Source organism: Cygnus atratus, chromosome 2 (genome assembly GCF_013377495.2).
Source record: "Cygnus atratus isolate AKBS03 ecotype Queensland, Australia chromosome 2, CAtr_DNAZoo_HiC_assembly, whole genome shotgun sequence".
Lineage (NCBI taxonomy): Eukaryota > Metazoa > Chordata > Aves > Anseriformes > Anatidae > Cygnus > Cygnus atratus.
The window spans coordinates 52,663,261-52,678,314 of NC_066363.1; positions in this window are offsets into that span (position 1 = coordinate 52,663,261).

Consider the following 15,054-nt stretch of genomic DNA (forward strand, 5'->3'; position numbering starts at 1 on the left):
TTATTCCTAATTTTTAGAAGGCAGAGATGGTTAGAAATGAAGTTTTCATCATTAGCTGATCTTTAAATGAGCAGGCATCCATGCTTATCTTCTCAAGTGTAAAATACCACCTGATGGCCAATGAAGAACATAAGCTATACAGTCAGAAGATGCTCTCCCTTTCTGTCTTTTTAAATAGATCAGACTAGAAAGATCATTTTTCATGTCCATGTATTTAACAACTGCTATTCAAGGTGTCACTGTTAATAGCATAAACATCAAGGACTTAGACACCCACAGGGAGGATAGGACAACTTCAGGTCTACCATGGAGGAAACAGGAAGAAGATTTATTTCAAAATATTGAACAATGCTGAGGGACCTTATATCTAACCTTATGTATTGGATTTACACGACAAGGGGGTTTGGTAGCAAGGGACTGCAGGGTGGCCTCTGTGAGCAGAGCCCAGCAGCTGCCCCATGGCAGATCGGAGCCAGCTCCAGCCAGCTCCAAAAGGGACCCGCCGCTGGCCCAAGCTGGGCCAGGGAGCAACACTGTTTGTACCTCTGTGAGAACAGATTTAAGAAAGGGAAAAAAATGGCTGGGCAACAAGCAACTGGGAGAACGAGGAGTGAGAACCAGCCCTGCAGCCCCCAAGGTCAGTGCAGCAGGAGGGCAGGAGGTGCTCCAGGCACGCAGCAGCAGTTCCCCTGCGGCCTGTGCAGGGAGAGGCCCCTGGTGGAGCCGGCTGTCCCCCTGCAGCCCATGGGTCCCACATGGAGCAGATCTCCACGCTGCAGCTCGTGGAGGAGCCCCCGCTGGAGCAGGTGGATGTGGCCTGGAGGAGGCTGCGGCCCATGGAGAGCCCCCGCAGGAGCAGGCCCCGGGCCGGAGCTGCAGCCGTGGAGAGGAGCCCACGCAGGAGCAGGGGGTCTGGGGGGAGCTGCCGCCCACCCGTGGGGGACCCGTGCTGGAGCAGTTTGCTCCTGGGGGATGGACCCCATGGTACGGAGCCGTGTGGGAGCAGTTCTTGAAGAGCTGCTGCCTGTGGGCAGCCCCCGCAGGCTCAGTTTGGGAAGGACGGCATCCCGTGGGAGGGACCCCACGTGGAGCAGGGGCAGAGAGTGACCGTGAGGGAGTGGTGGAGGCGAAACATCAGGGACTGACTGTGTAACCCCCATTTCCCTGTTCCCTTGCGCTGCTCAGGGGGAGGATGTGGAAGAGGGTAAATGGGGGAAAGGTGTTCTTAGTTTGCTTTTGATTTCTTACTGTTCTAGTCTGCCAGCGATAGGCAATAAATTACATCAATTTCCCTACACTGAGTCTGTTTAGTCCATGATGATAATTGGTGAGTTCCTTTCCATCATATTTTCTCCTTTTTTTTTTTTTTTTTTTTAATTTGAGGAGGGGGAGTAAGAGAGCAGTTGTGGTGGAGTTCAGCAGCCCAGCAGAGTAAAACCACCACGATTTATAACAGCTTAGCTCTAGTGATGCTCCTGAGTGCAACCAGATACAAAATCTGGAATTATCAAACCAGTCCTTGAGCATGAGGGACTCTCTACTGGAAAGCAAATAATCCGAAAGTATATAGAAGTCACACAGGACAAATCACCATATATGAGAGCTTAACAACAAGGATTTAGCAACATTGGATAGGTAAGGGGGGACAAAAAACAGCTGTTTTTCCTTTAGATACAGTACCATTCATGCTTGGGTGAGGCTCAAATTAAGATATTTTGCACAGTTCTGTTGTTCACACACTTAAAAGGTTACTGAATGATTGGTCAGGAACCGTGAGATCAGTCACTAAAAATTATTCATGAGCTGAAAAAAAACTCTTTTCAGTGAAGGCTTTAAGAGCTCAATCTGCTTAACTTATCAGTGAATGAGAGGCAACTTGATTACAGGAACAAAGCATCAGGTACAAAAGCATTCCTTGATTTAGTGGACACAGTAAAATGGCTGTAATATTTAGCTGTGATTTGTAAAGCAGAGCCAAGTACTACTGAGTTACAAAACATCAGCTTTCTATTGAATGTATGCATTACAATAGTTTCAGTCACACAATCACACAACATTTTCTTCTAGAGGAGACTTCGCTGAGCATGCAGGATAACTGGTGGTTGTTTGGTGAATGTTTTATTCTCTTTATTTGTGGCCCCACAACTCACTTGTTATACGCCATTTAAACCTAGCACCAAACATAACTCTGCTTCTTTCTGCGTTGACTTTCATTTTGCTGTCACTTTAACAGCCTATGAATGTAATTCAATGAACTGAAAAAGATACAGGAAGATAAAAGCCCTCATAACACGCATGTTATACAACGCTTTACCTGGACAAAGGGCAATTCAAATCCTACCTAAAATTTCTCCTTCAGGTGTTCATAAACTTCTAATTACCTAAGCTAAGCCTTTTCCACTGTGGTAGAAGCACTGACAAGCCTTTTCAAGCTTTTCTGAGAGTTACTTTAAAAATTATTTTAAGAGTGAAAGGCCAAGATCATCTTTAGGTTTGAGTGGGTTTGTTTCCACCACATAATACTGTTGTGCAGATGATACTCCAGATCCCCCAACACATCAGGAACCAAATGGCTTCGGCAGGTTCCTGGCAACCTCTTCCTCTCAGTACCTGCATTGTAGCTGCTGCAGGGTCTACCCATACTTTTACATGCAACTGTTCTACACAATAGAAGCTCCGAGGTCAGATGTCTTTTCAAGGAGACTCTGATCAGATCACTGCTTGTGAGTCACTAAGGGTGGAATATTTCCTCTCTGTTCATAGCAGCACATCTGCACGAGGTTTACAGATTGGCTATCCATATATCATCTGAAATAGGGTTTTTGTCTCTTTGCTGTGAACTGCCTGCCAAAAATGGTTCCCCTGCCTGGGGCACCACCTGCCCTGAAACTATCATGGAAATATTTGGGTTTTCTGACCAACACCTTTTGCTACAGATGTTATTTGAATGCTTACAATGGGTTCCATAAAGACATCAGAAGCCTTCAGCCCCTAACCAGGCCACACACTGGGAAGAACTGGAGCACACAACCTCACACTCACGTATTTTTCTGGCCAGGCCTCCACCAGCCTGCCCCTGATCCAGTACCACCTCAGCCTGACTCCTCACAGGTAGCTAGCTCTCTCCCACCATGCTCTATGAGTCCAGGGCTATGTCTCCATCACAGGCTGCACATCAAACCCTACCTTGCTCCTCACTGCAGCCCCAAAACACCTTTTGCCTTTTTTCAGGTTTTTCTACAGCTGTTCTCAAACCTAGACTGTCACATCCCTTTCTTTCTACCAGGTTGCTGTTTCTCCCTGCAACCTAAGCAACTCCCAGCTGAAGCAAGAAAGCTGAGATATCCATATGTGCCCCTTCCAATTTCAATCCCTGAACGTGGCAGCACCAGTACTAGTAATCTTTATAGACATTGCTTTCAAAACAATACATGCCTACAAACCACTTGTGGCCCTCTGAAAGTCTTAGGTTCGTAACTTTGCTACACTCCAGCTAAATTTCCCAGAAACTGCAGGAGACATCAGAAAAACCTGTAATAAATTTCAGGTCTCTGCTCAGCGCTTTGCAGATGCTGGAGCATCTCAGGTTTTCATGCTACCTGGATGAAACTTACAGTGCTGCTGTGCAATTTAAACTTTTACTGAATGTTTACATGGATCTTGTCTGGTGAGTTAGTAAAGATTTCTATCCATTTGCCAATTTACTGAAAGTAAACCTTCACATGAACAACTATCCACCACTCACTGCAAAATAATTTAGCTTAAGCCCCACCAGACCTGAAAAAATAGATTAAACTGTGAAAGAGATGTGAAGAGACTGTGAAAGAGAGTGAAAAAGATAAAATGGAAAAAGGAAAGTTATGCTTAATGATGGCGGGTTTTGTGCCTAAAGTGCTGTGCTGCATCTTCTCTGCAGGAAAAGAGTGAAACCACAAAGGATTCGGGTTAAAAAAATGTAGAGCTGCAGTAGGTTAAAAGCTGCACATCTTTGTGAAAAAAGCTTGTACTTTTTTGTGTGCCATTGCAAATGAATTTGAAACCTAAGTTACATTTTCGGGAGGCCTTGGTTCTTTGCAGCTTACAACATCATTCTCACACTTGAAAATGTTTTCTTTATACTGGAAAGTCACAACTATTGTATGGTAATGTATCATGTACCTATGCTAAGGTACACATCTGCCAATATTCCATTACTGTTGGAACAGCAGTTTATATTGGATATAAGTGTTTCAGCACACATTGCATGCAAAGGCCACAGGAGAATTTCCTGAGCTTTGCTCTCAGAGGATGCCTGGTACTCCTTAGCAACCTTGCTGGAAGGACTGAAATCACAACCCCCTAGGCAGCAGGTGATAAGTGTCTCTGTATACCTGAAATAGCTGCTGGCTACAGCAAGCATACATACATCTCCAGCAAATCCACTTAACATAGTCATCAAACCTAAAATATAGATGAACATATATTAAACTGAGACTGATTTAGGCAGGAGAAATAGTGGTGAGTACTGGTTCCTGCAGTGAGTGGCATTATATCACTGCTGGAGTGCAGAGTTTTAGAGGGCATCGTCATGACAATTTGAGAAGAGGATTCCTATAAACCTAGTTTGGATGGAGAGGCATCCGATCAGGAAGGTGTGAAATGACACAGTCTGAGACAGGATCTAAGCGCTAGAACTGCTCAGACCACTAGAAGCCCTTATACATGTTAGGCTACACTATGGGACACATCTACAGCGAGCTGTCTTGTTCCTTTCTGGTTCTGCCTCAACTACTGTATTCCCCCACCCTAAACTTCATCAAGGGGAGTCTGCAGTTGTTCCACATGGAATAATTTCAGGACTGAAATGTCATGTAGCTGTGTAACCATAAACATTTTGCCTGTCGTTTTAGCTTTTAAAGCAGGATTGCATTGAGGTCTGATGTTTCTCTCATTCTCTGCCATGCAGCTAAGGGAATAGAAGTCCCCAGGTCTTTATTATACACAGCTGACCTTTTATTTCCTGCTAGTTGCATTCAATTTCAGATAGCCCAGGGTATGGTCTTGAAATACTATTTTCCATCATGCTAAACTAATCTGAGGTCTACATTTTTACACACTTAATAAACTCGAGTTTGCTTTTCAGTGTTGCATGAAAAACAGAGGTCGTTCAGAAGGTTATAACTTTCCAACAAAACAACTGTTTTGACACTTCTGCAAGAAGCAAAGGACAAACACTGATAAACACTGCGCAAGTCATTGCAATCCAAATAAATAAGAAACTCCAGAATTTTTCTTTTAAGAGATCTGAATTCTCAATATAAAATTTAAATGAGATATCATAGCAAATAGATACAGTAAAAACACTTAACCTTGATTAACCCTCATTTAAAACTTAATTTCAGTCATACATTTGCAAGAAAAGAAGGCTGAATTTTATATGTTGCTTGTGCTCACCATTGCTGAAGAGAGCTGTATCTTCTCTTTCTACCCAACAATATATTTTCACCTTGTTTACTGAAATGGTATTTGTAGCCCCACCTTTCATTCAATAGTCACTATTTTTTATGTCTCTCAAAAACTTCCTCCAGTTGATACTTACTTAGCTTTGGGGTTCCAATATCCTGATATTTACTTACATAGACTTCTAAATCTCAAAGAATCTGATATTTAGATCACTTGTTACTTAAAATTTCAGTTCTTGTCTATCCATCAATAACTATGATGGGCACACCCTCCTCAACTCACACACCGGTCCCAGTTTGTTTCTTGTTCACATCTCAGAAAATCCTGTTTAGAGGGTCCTCCTGGCTGCATCCATGTTATGGCAGAACGCTGCCCTGGACCATCCACTGGATTATTTCCTAAATCACTCATCAGTGAACCACCATGGCTGCTCCTTAGGATCTTACCATGCAAGGACAGCCATTCTGTTATCATTGGGAAGCTGCTCTGAATTTCCAACTCCTGCTAAAATGCGTGTGCTACAGATGCATATATGTACAGACACTACAAGCACTGCTCAGACAACTGTCCTGCTCATGACCTTCCTGTCGTCCCACTGACATTACTACCTCAAGAGCACAGAATGGCTAATTCTTGTCTAACTTTGGCTGTCCAAGAGAAGCAGACGTGATGTTTTGGCATCTCTACCGTCTTACCTCAACTCTGTCTTCTAATGGGGATTGACTCTGAATGCTACAAACTCATCTGGCATAAAACCTTTTGCTACAGTTACTCCTAAAACCAAGCAGCAATTTCATGATTACTCCTCAGTATCAACGCTTTAGCTCTGTAACAAGTAACACATAGAAAAACTACCATCCTATTCCACGTTACTTTATAAAGCCAAACAAATTAAACTTTGTGACCCCACGATTGCCAGGCGGGGGCAAAGCGTATTTTTACAGGGTGGGTCACGGCAGCAGTAGTAGGAATTCTCTCGTCACCAAGGGTAATCCTGGCTGCCCTCAGGAAGGGGGTACAAAGCCGAGCCCCCCGTTTGCAGAGCAGGGTGCTGAGCCCGGGGCGCTTCCCCGTGCGCCCCCCTCGGAGCCTCGGCCAGGGCATCAGGTCAACCCGCCGGCCGAAGGCGCCCAGCGAGCCGCTTCCATGCCCCTCACCGCCGCCCCCTCGGCCGCCGCCGCCCGGTCCCTCAGCCCGGCGACCCCCATGTGCCGGCCGGGGAGCGGGGCGCCCCTCGCTCCGTTACCTGCCTGGGTGCTGCGGCGGGCGGGCGGGCGGCCTCGGGAGCCGCTTCCCCTCCGTGTCGGCGCGGCCGCGGGCAGCCGGCTTTGTTACTACTCGGAGGAGCGGCGGCTCGGCGCCGTCGCTATAGAAACTGGCTGCGCCTCGGAGCGGGGCCGGCGAGTGGCGGGCGGGAGGCGGGCAGCGGGCGGAGGTGTGGGGTGAGGAGGGAGGGAGACGTTCATTCAGGAATATCCTGGCCTCTTCCTCCTCCTCCTCCACCTCTTCCACCTCCTCCTCCTCTACCACCACCACCCTGCAGCCAGGCACCGCCCCGGCCCGGCCTTCACCCCCATCTCAACGTGCCTCCCCGAGCCGGAATAGGCTCTTCAGCTCGTTCCTCAGGGGAACAGTCAGCCCAAAGCACGCCCGCACTTCCACCCGCTCGGGGAGCAGCCCCTCAGACACCCCGGGGCGGCGGGGGTGCTGGGCGGTGGGTGCCCGCGCCGTGAAATGTCGGGGGTTGACTTGGACTTCCACCACCCGGCCTTCATGGCCCCTTTGGTCTGAGGCCTCCTAACTTATTTGCATTTCATTTTATAAGTGATTTAGCTCCGAATCCTCTGGCGAGAAGCTGCTTTAGGGGTCTGCTGGGATCCCTGAAGATCATCTCTCAGAAGTGAGAACTGAGGATGCAGTTTTTGTTCACTGCTGCTTGTTTCATCTGGTGGCCTAAGGGACGGGGAAGAGCAGGGCTGGCTGTCCTGGGTGCTGTGCAGGCAGGCAGCAGGAAGGGAAATGCGTGTGGTAGAAAGGAAGAGGAGGGAGAGGACAAGCATGAATCAGGATAAAATGGATAGTGTTCATCTGCTTGGCCAGCGCAGCAGTGCCTGGGAGGGACAAGCTTGGAAACTTATGCAGCTGCCCCTTCTGGCAGGGGTCTTAACGTTTCCCTCACTGCCAGATGGATGGGAGGTATTGTCGGGTCCTGACACTTTGAGTTTTCAGGTCTCTTTTGTTTTACCTAGAGGACGGCATGCTTTCCCACAGCCTTCTCCATGTCACAGACACCCATCTTCACGTCCTTTCTTTCTCCTTGCTTTGCACAACAGGCAAAGGCTGAGGCAGTTCTTCTTCCCTCTTTCATTCTTCTTTTCCTCCTCGTCTACCAAAGGCTCAGTGGTATTCGTTTGTTGAATCTATTTTCACACAATTTCTCTCAATAACAGTAAAGTTGATAAAACATCCTCCAAAGTGAAAGATGGATCTCTGGTTTATATAGATTAAATTGGTCTTCCAAGTTTACCAGACAGAAGAAACCCAACACGCGAGATGCAGATCAGAGACTGCATTATCAATCTCAGCTACTGCCACTGCTAAGCTACTGGGGATGACTATTAAGTATCAGCACTGCAAGTCACTGTGAGCTGATGAATCTGTGCCAAAAGCTGCTGGCACACTGCAGAAATACTCTTTAGGAAGAGTTTGCCAAAGACAAGAAAGACTCCCCCCCAGGAGCTCTTCACAAAACAAGGCGCTTACAGCAGAACTGCTGGCAGATCACAACACAGCCAAATGACAATGACAGCGCAAGTGAGGGAGATGGAAGGTTGGGTATGAAAGACAGCGGGGTCACCACATTATTTATCTGTCTAATTTGCATGCTAAATACTAATTCTAGAGTTAAAAGAGATAAGTCCAGTCAGAGCCTAGCACAGCTGAATGAAATAATTTACCTTAGCAAATCCACTTTCTCTGAGGTGGAAGAAGCATTAGAGAAATAAAAGATCTGCCACATGCTCGCTCCTGTAGTGTAAGAGACGTTCTGCTCCTCTTTATATAAAATATTTTCATCCTTTTAATCACACGGGAGAGCACTACTGATAATTAATATGTTTCTTTAAAAAGCCTGAATTCTGGAAAGCAATTTATATTCTAAAACCTTTTGGAAAAATAAAGATGCTATTTAACTTAACATGTATTTTGAAAAGAAAGAGTTTTATCAACACAAATGTCGCTGAAATAAATGGTCGTTGTTTTGACAGCAAGAAACAGTGCCATTGATATGATGCCTATTCATTTTTCTTACAAAAGATTTTCATAGCACTTTCTTCCAGGTGGAAGCCCAGGAGAGGCTAGAAAAATGATAGGACAGACTTTCTCTCTGGTCTTTATTGATACAAAGCTCTTAAATAGTGATACTATTTCACATGTTCTTGAGGCTTTTATTCTTCAATGCAGTTTTACACACATGCTTCTAAACAGGTTTCCCTCTCTAGGCTGAAAGTAATTAAAAAGATTTCCAGAAGGTGCAATTGAGACAATTGGGTGATATTTAAAGGACTTGCAGGCAGGCACAATCAGATGCATCTTATTCTTAGTACTGTGCAGATATCTTTGCCTTCTAGATTTAATTTTCATATCAAGTTTATGATGATATTTTACTGAAAGAGATGAGCTGTTTCTGTAGATGGATGTCACCTGTAGCTTTAGGACAGACCCTTAGTTAGCTCACCATTCTCATTCTTGTAAAGTATTTAACTGTTCTTTAAAACTCTACTTGAAATGTATTTAATTTTAACTAGCTTTATGTTATTTGGAGCCTAACTTTTGGAACACATTAACAAGGTAGGGCACTAACTGCAAAGAGGCCGGTTTGATACTCAAACTCTTTGCAGTCATGGTATTTCTATGGTTGGGGGGTTGCAACAGAAAAAAATACTAAATTCTTGCATTTCAGTAACTAATCACTATTAACGAACATCACAATTTTCTAACATTTTAACACTAAGCTATTGTGCATTTGTTCTTTAACATTTTGTTCCCATTTTTCCCAGTTTGTGTTGAGGACAATACTTTTAAGTCAACAACTGGAATGCCTTCTGGCAACATTTTTTAGAGAGTGTATACCTCCATGGGGGAGGGCAACAACAAAAAAAAAAAGAACATTTGAAAAAAAAAAGTGTGCTGATATGTCCACTGCCAACTTCTGACTCAGTAGTGACATGTGCGTCTTTCTCAGCGTGGAGGATTTTTTCCAGTAACGCAGTGTACTGAAGGAGTTCATCGTGGAACATTGAACAAGTGTTAACATTCACAGAAGAACAGCTTTTGATGGTGTCCCCTCTCTCTTGCCATTTGTCCTCTCTCTAAACACCATTCATCCCACCAAATACTTATTCCATCGGACTATTTGTTCCCTGTAGGCAGAGCAAGGTATTCCTAGCACAGCACTAAAACAAATAAAGAATTCTTCAACCAAAAGAATTACATATGATCTTAGGACACTATACCAAAAAAAAAAAAAAAAAAAGGTTGGTAAGATGTGGTAGAATTGAAATAACAATATTTAATACTTATATTAATTACCATTACTTATATTTTTATTAGGATTGTGGTGCAGCTGCACTGGTGAAGGACTCCAGTGCCATTGTATTCCCACAGAACAAAAATGTACATATTTTCTGCCCCAAGGAGTTTACATTAGAATTAAGTGTTTTTCCTGAGGGCCTGGAATACCATTTGTTACACATTTGTATAGTGGCTAGCACAATGGGGCCTAATTTAATTGTGGCCTTTTAGACATGTATAACGTAAATTTTAAATAATGTAATAATTGTAATAATAATTCTGTCAGGAGACAATGAAAAGCCATTTTCCTGTGTCTATAGGCTGGCAGTCCTCTTGGAAATTAGAGACTTCGGTCCCTGGAAAATGAGTTGAATTGATAATTGAAGGAAGTAATAAAACATGAATATGCTATGATAGGGGATGAACCCCTAGGCTCCAGCTTTGTAAAAGAAAAATTTCCTTTCTGCATGGCTACGTTACATTTTTTTACTATATTGAGGAAATACTGGCATAAGGAAAATGAAGTATCTGTAAATGCATTCAGACTTTCAGCAGATTCTTTAAAAAATAATTATCAGAGGTTTATAAAGGCGCCTTGTGGTGGGAGAGAAGGTACTGCTGAGCATTCAAAACTGCTGGAAAGCAAATATTAGTACTATTTGGTTGACTTTCAACATGACTAGGCTCATGTCTGCCCTTCACAGTGTAGTGCCATGCTGAGATACCGAAGCGACTCTAAACAAGGCAGCCAGGTCGCCCGTTGAGAAGCAGGCAGGGTATGAGTTGAAGTGCGGTGCTATACCATTACAGGCATGCTTGGCTGCGTTTGCACTCACTGTGGGGGGCAGCATAGATATGTCCCAAGGGTATGCACGTACAGGCTGCCTGTGACAACCTGGCATCTCGAGGAAATGTGTGAGTTAAAAGAATATGTTAAAAATATTATTGATTTGGGAAGGGGTAAAATGATATACATACAGAACACATGCTGTTGTTTAATTTCACTTAGTGTGAAAGAGGCTCGGAGATAGTGAACAAAGACCTCACCTAAGAAGCTGAACAAACACCACAGCAGCTAAAGGGATTAATGATTGGAAAACTTAAATCAGGCTGGAATATTTTGTGTTATTCACACAGCCTACTGGGATCTTAACTGAGCGCAACTGCTCAGAAAAAGTGATCCTGGCATTACTGTGGAAAGCTCAATGGACAGCAGTGTTTAGAAAGTGAAGAAAATGCTAGTGGGAAAAAATCAGACTGGAAATATTATAATTCCCACAGATCAGTTATCTGCTACATCTTGAATTCTTTGTTCAATTCTGGGAACTCAACAGCAAAATAGATTTTTGCAGATACTGAAAGTATCTGGAGACAGGATATGAAAATGATTAGAAGCTAACAGAGAAGATTTTGTATTTGGAGAAACTGAAAAGATTAAACCTGTTTAGGGATGGCATGAATAAGAGAGAACATGACAGAACTTTATAAAAAATAATGAATGGCAGGGAGAAGATAAAAGCTGCATTTCTAGTTCCATTTTTTTCATAATTTAAGAACAAGACTTCATCCGGTGGAATTAAAATGAAACAAATTTTAAAGCGATGAAAGAAAATATTAGCTATTAAAGTGAAAGCATTCAGCTACATGAGATAGAATTTAAAGAAAGGATTAGATTATATAAAACATGTATAAAGAAGGGATAGAAACCTTCACGAGGCCTGTGATTAAGCCAGAGGTAGGAGGGACAGGGGAAGGAGCATTAACAGAAACTCCTCTTGGGCAAATTACTGAATTTCTTGAAAATTCTTCTGAATTATCTGCTGCTGGCCATTAGTGGGAGAAGATACAACAAATTGGCTCTCATCTGATATGCAGATTCACTTTCTCATCCAGGAGGGATTAACATTCCCCCCAACAACAGGCACACATTTGTGCTTATGTGAATATCCTCTCTGGCTGCACAGATCATAGATCATTGGAGGACTGCAATATTGGGAAAAGGCAAAACCTTTGATTTAAACTTAGTTGCAAATCTGGCCTTTAGGGACTCGGGTATCTAAAGGCAAGTGAGGGGTGTAGTCCTGTGTTTGGTCCATGCTCTAAGTAGTCTGCCAACCACCAGCTGATTCATATCTGAAAACCATTCAAATACAGTACTGTAACCTGCTATGTGGTTCGTCCTTAACCCACCTCAGAGCTGGGGTGGATTGAATTGTAACAGTTGTTTTTTTTTTCCTCAAATAGATGCAAACTTAATAGTTGAAAACCAACAGAAGCTAGGTACTTTGAAGAAAGAACATTTCTATTATTTTCATATGTTACAATCCCCAATCAATGAGTCACTTTCAAAAATTTGATCTCAAATCTTGCAGACGTTAGTCCTACAGAGTCCCTAAATCTTACTGGTGGCATTGAGAGATTCTTTTTTTTTTTTTTTTTTTTCCATAATATATTAGACTAACCCACTTTCGATACACATTTTTCATATAATGATGTTTCAGTGCAGCAACACACTAAGTGTGCCTGGCAAAAAAGCAAGGGCTTAAATACATCTTGGGAAAGATGATAATGTGACAAGACTACACATATCCCAAGATGTTTAGACAGCTGAAAACTACTTATGCCTAACACAGGCATTACTTATAGATGAACTTGAATAATGCTTAAATTTGATGGTGAATTAATGATGCCAGTGCTGCAGAGCACTACTACACCTATTACCCTCTTATTTATAAACTACATCATTAAAACAAGTCCTCAGACTGAAACTATCTGTTCAGTACTCAGGAATCACTATTTTTCCATGCTATTTGTGTGATAAACCAGACTGAGATTGTTCGAGTAGATTGACCAACCTGTACTACATTTTAACAGATTCAAAATGTGCCCATCTTTTCTTGACTCACACAAAGAACCAATTACTGTCTCACAGCTGGAGTCTGTGCAGTAATTTGGTACCAGCAATAGCTGTTTCCCTTTGCATTTCCCATCCACATCATGAAAGATGATGGCACGCTAAAGCAACTGCAGAAAAGTGTAGCAATTGCATTTCAGTAGTCATTTGCCACCAACACTATCTATGTAATGTTTTGTTCTGATTTTCTAAACTAGGATGAATTTCCATAAAAATGTTCATGAACCATTACTCCCCACCCCTGAACCCGAATAAAAGTGAAGGAAAAATACCAGTCTAATGAAGCTCAACTTTTCCCTGGGATGTGATTCTATAACTGTAAGTGGCATGAAATTTGTAGATTTCACATTATGAGCTACCATCTTAGTTTTCTGTAGGTATACTAGTTAAGAGAGGAAGAACATATTCTGTATTATGCCAAGGAGTTGGTAGGGTAGTGTTAATTACATTGTGAGAGTAACAAGAAGCCCTAATGTTTACAACCTGCGTTAATCACATTTTGCTGCTTCTTAAGGTTAAAAAAAAAAAAAAAGCTGCAGCTTTGGGGTTTAAAATACTAAACCCTGAAAACCAAACAAAGACACTTCAGCTTTTCCTGTCACCTCCCTCTTTACTTTGAATTCATTCTTTTCTTGTTCATTTGTTAACTGCACATCGAGGAGTTAATGATGTATATAGTAAGAAGGCCACTGCAGGCAGAATAATATTGAATAAATGTTCCTGCATCACTGAGATCTGTAAGCCCCCAACAGTAATTTCAAAATTTGAGTCAATGATTTGTCATTAATTAATTACTACTCTCCTTAAACTAGTTTTGCAATATACTAAATTTAACTCATGTTAAATGTTGCTTGCCTTGTGGAAAAAAATCCTTATGGTAATAGACTATTGGAGAACCAAAGTGAAAAGCAAAGACAAAATTTTTGAAGAGAGGCCATAATTCTATGATTTGAAGTGAATTTGAGGGTAGGGAAAGAGCTTCAGAAAATTAGACATTGGTTAGGAAAACAAAACACAACTTTGTAGTACTATTTGTCTGTGAAAGAGTCAACTGGTGCACTCTAATTTTAAATGGGAGGCATCCTGTACTCCACTTTTTTCATTTAAAGATTTACCTGACAAGTATAAATAAATAAATAGATAAATAAATAAAAATAAATGAATAAAATAAATATAAAAATAAATTTAAAAAATAATATGGGGGGGGTGGCATAATCAATAAAATTCTTCTAAGGTTGTTTTCGGTATTTACTGTCCTGTTCCACAGCTTGTGGAGAGAGTACCATATACATCCACTATTAGACTAGGAGAGGCTGTACTTTTCTACTCATCTGAAATAACTAGGGTTGTATTTAGAATTGTAAATCACACTTAATTTGGAGGAAAGTATATAGTACCTATTTGAAAGAGAATTATGTGCATGATGAGCAAACAGACAAATGCCTCCTTCTGGAGCTTGTGCCATTCCCACCAAAGGCTGTTGTATTCCATGATAATGGTGGTCTACCAAATAAAATTTGGGTAACCCAGTAGAAGATCAAGAGCTCCTGAAAATGTGAAAACTGGTTTGCTGAACAAAACTTCTTTTGAAAAGGATACAGCTCTTTAGTGTAAACAAGGAATGAAATGACTTTCTTTATGGGGACACATAGATGTTTGGTTTTATTTTAAACGTTATGTTATTCCACTTGTTGGTTATCTGGGACTGCTGGAACTGTAGAGAACGGCATTTCATATTGCACCTAAACAGTGGCAAACTGTTTCATGGCAAACAGGAGACAGCTCCCTCTATAAAATAAAATACCTTAATCTGTACCGAGCAATGTCTGACCTTATTTGAGTAATAATAATAATAATAATAACATACTAAAAACTATTTTTAAAACATGATGCTTCATCTTCAAACATAACTTGGCATCTGACATCATTTATGCTTTTCATGTTTCAATGGCGGGTTAAAAAAAAAAGCTATTTTATACAACTTCATGGCACCTTTAGCTTAGGTGTGATGTGGTAAGTTTTGGTTATGTGACCTATTCACACGTTTCAGGGAAAATTGCAGTCATCACTGGGAAAAGCTCATTGACATGGATGAAAGCTAGGGGGGAGGGACCCGGAAAAGGTAA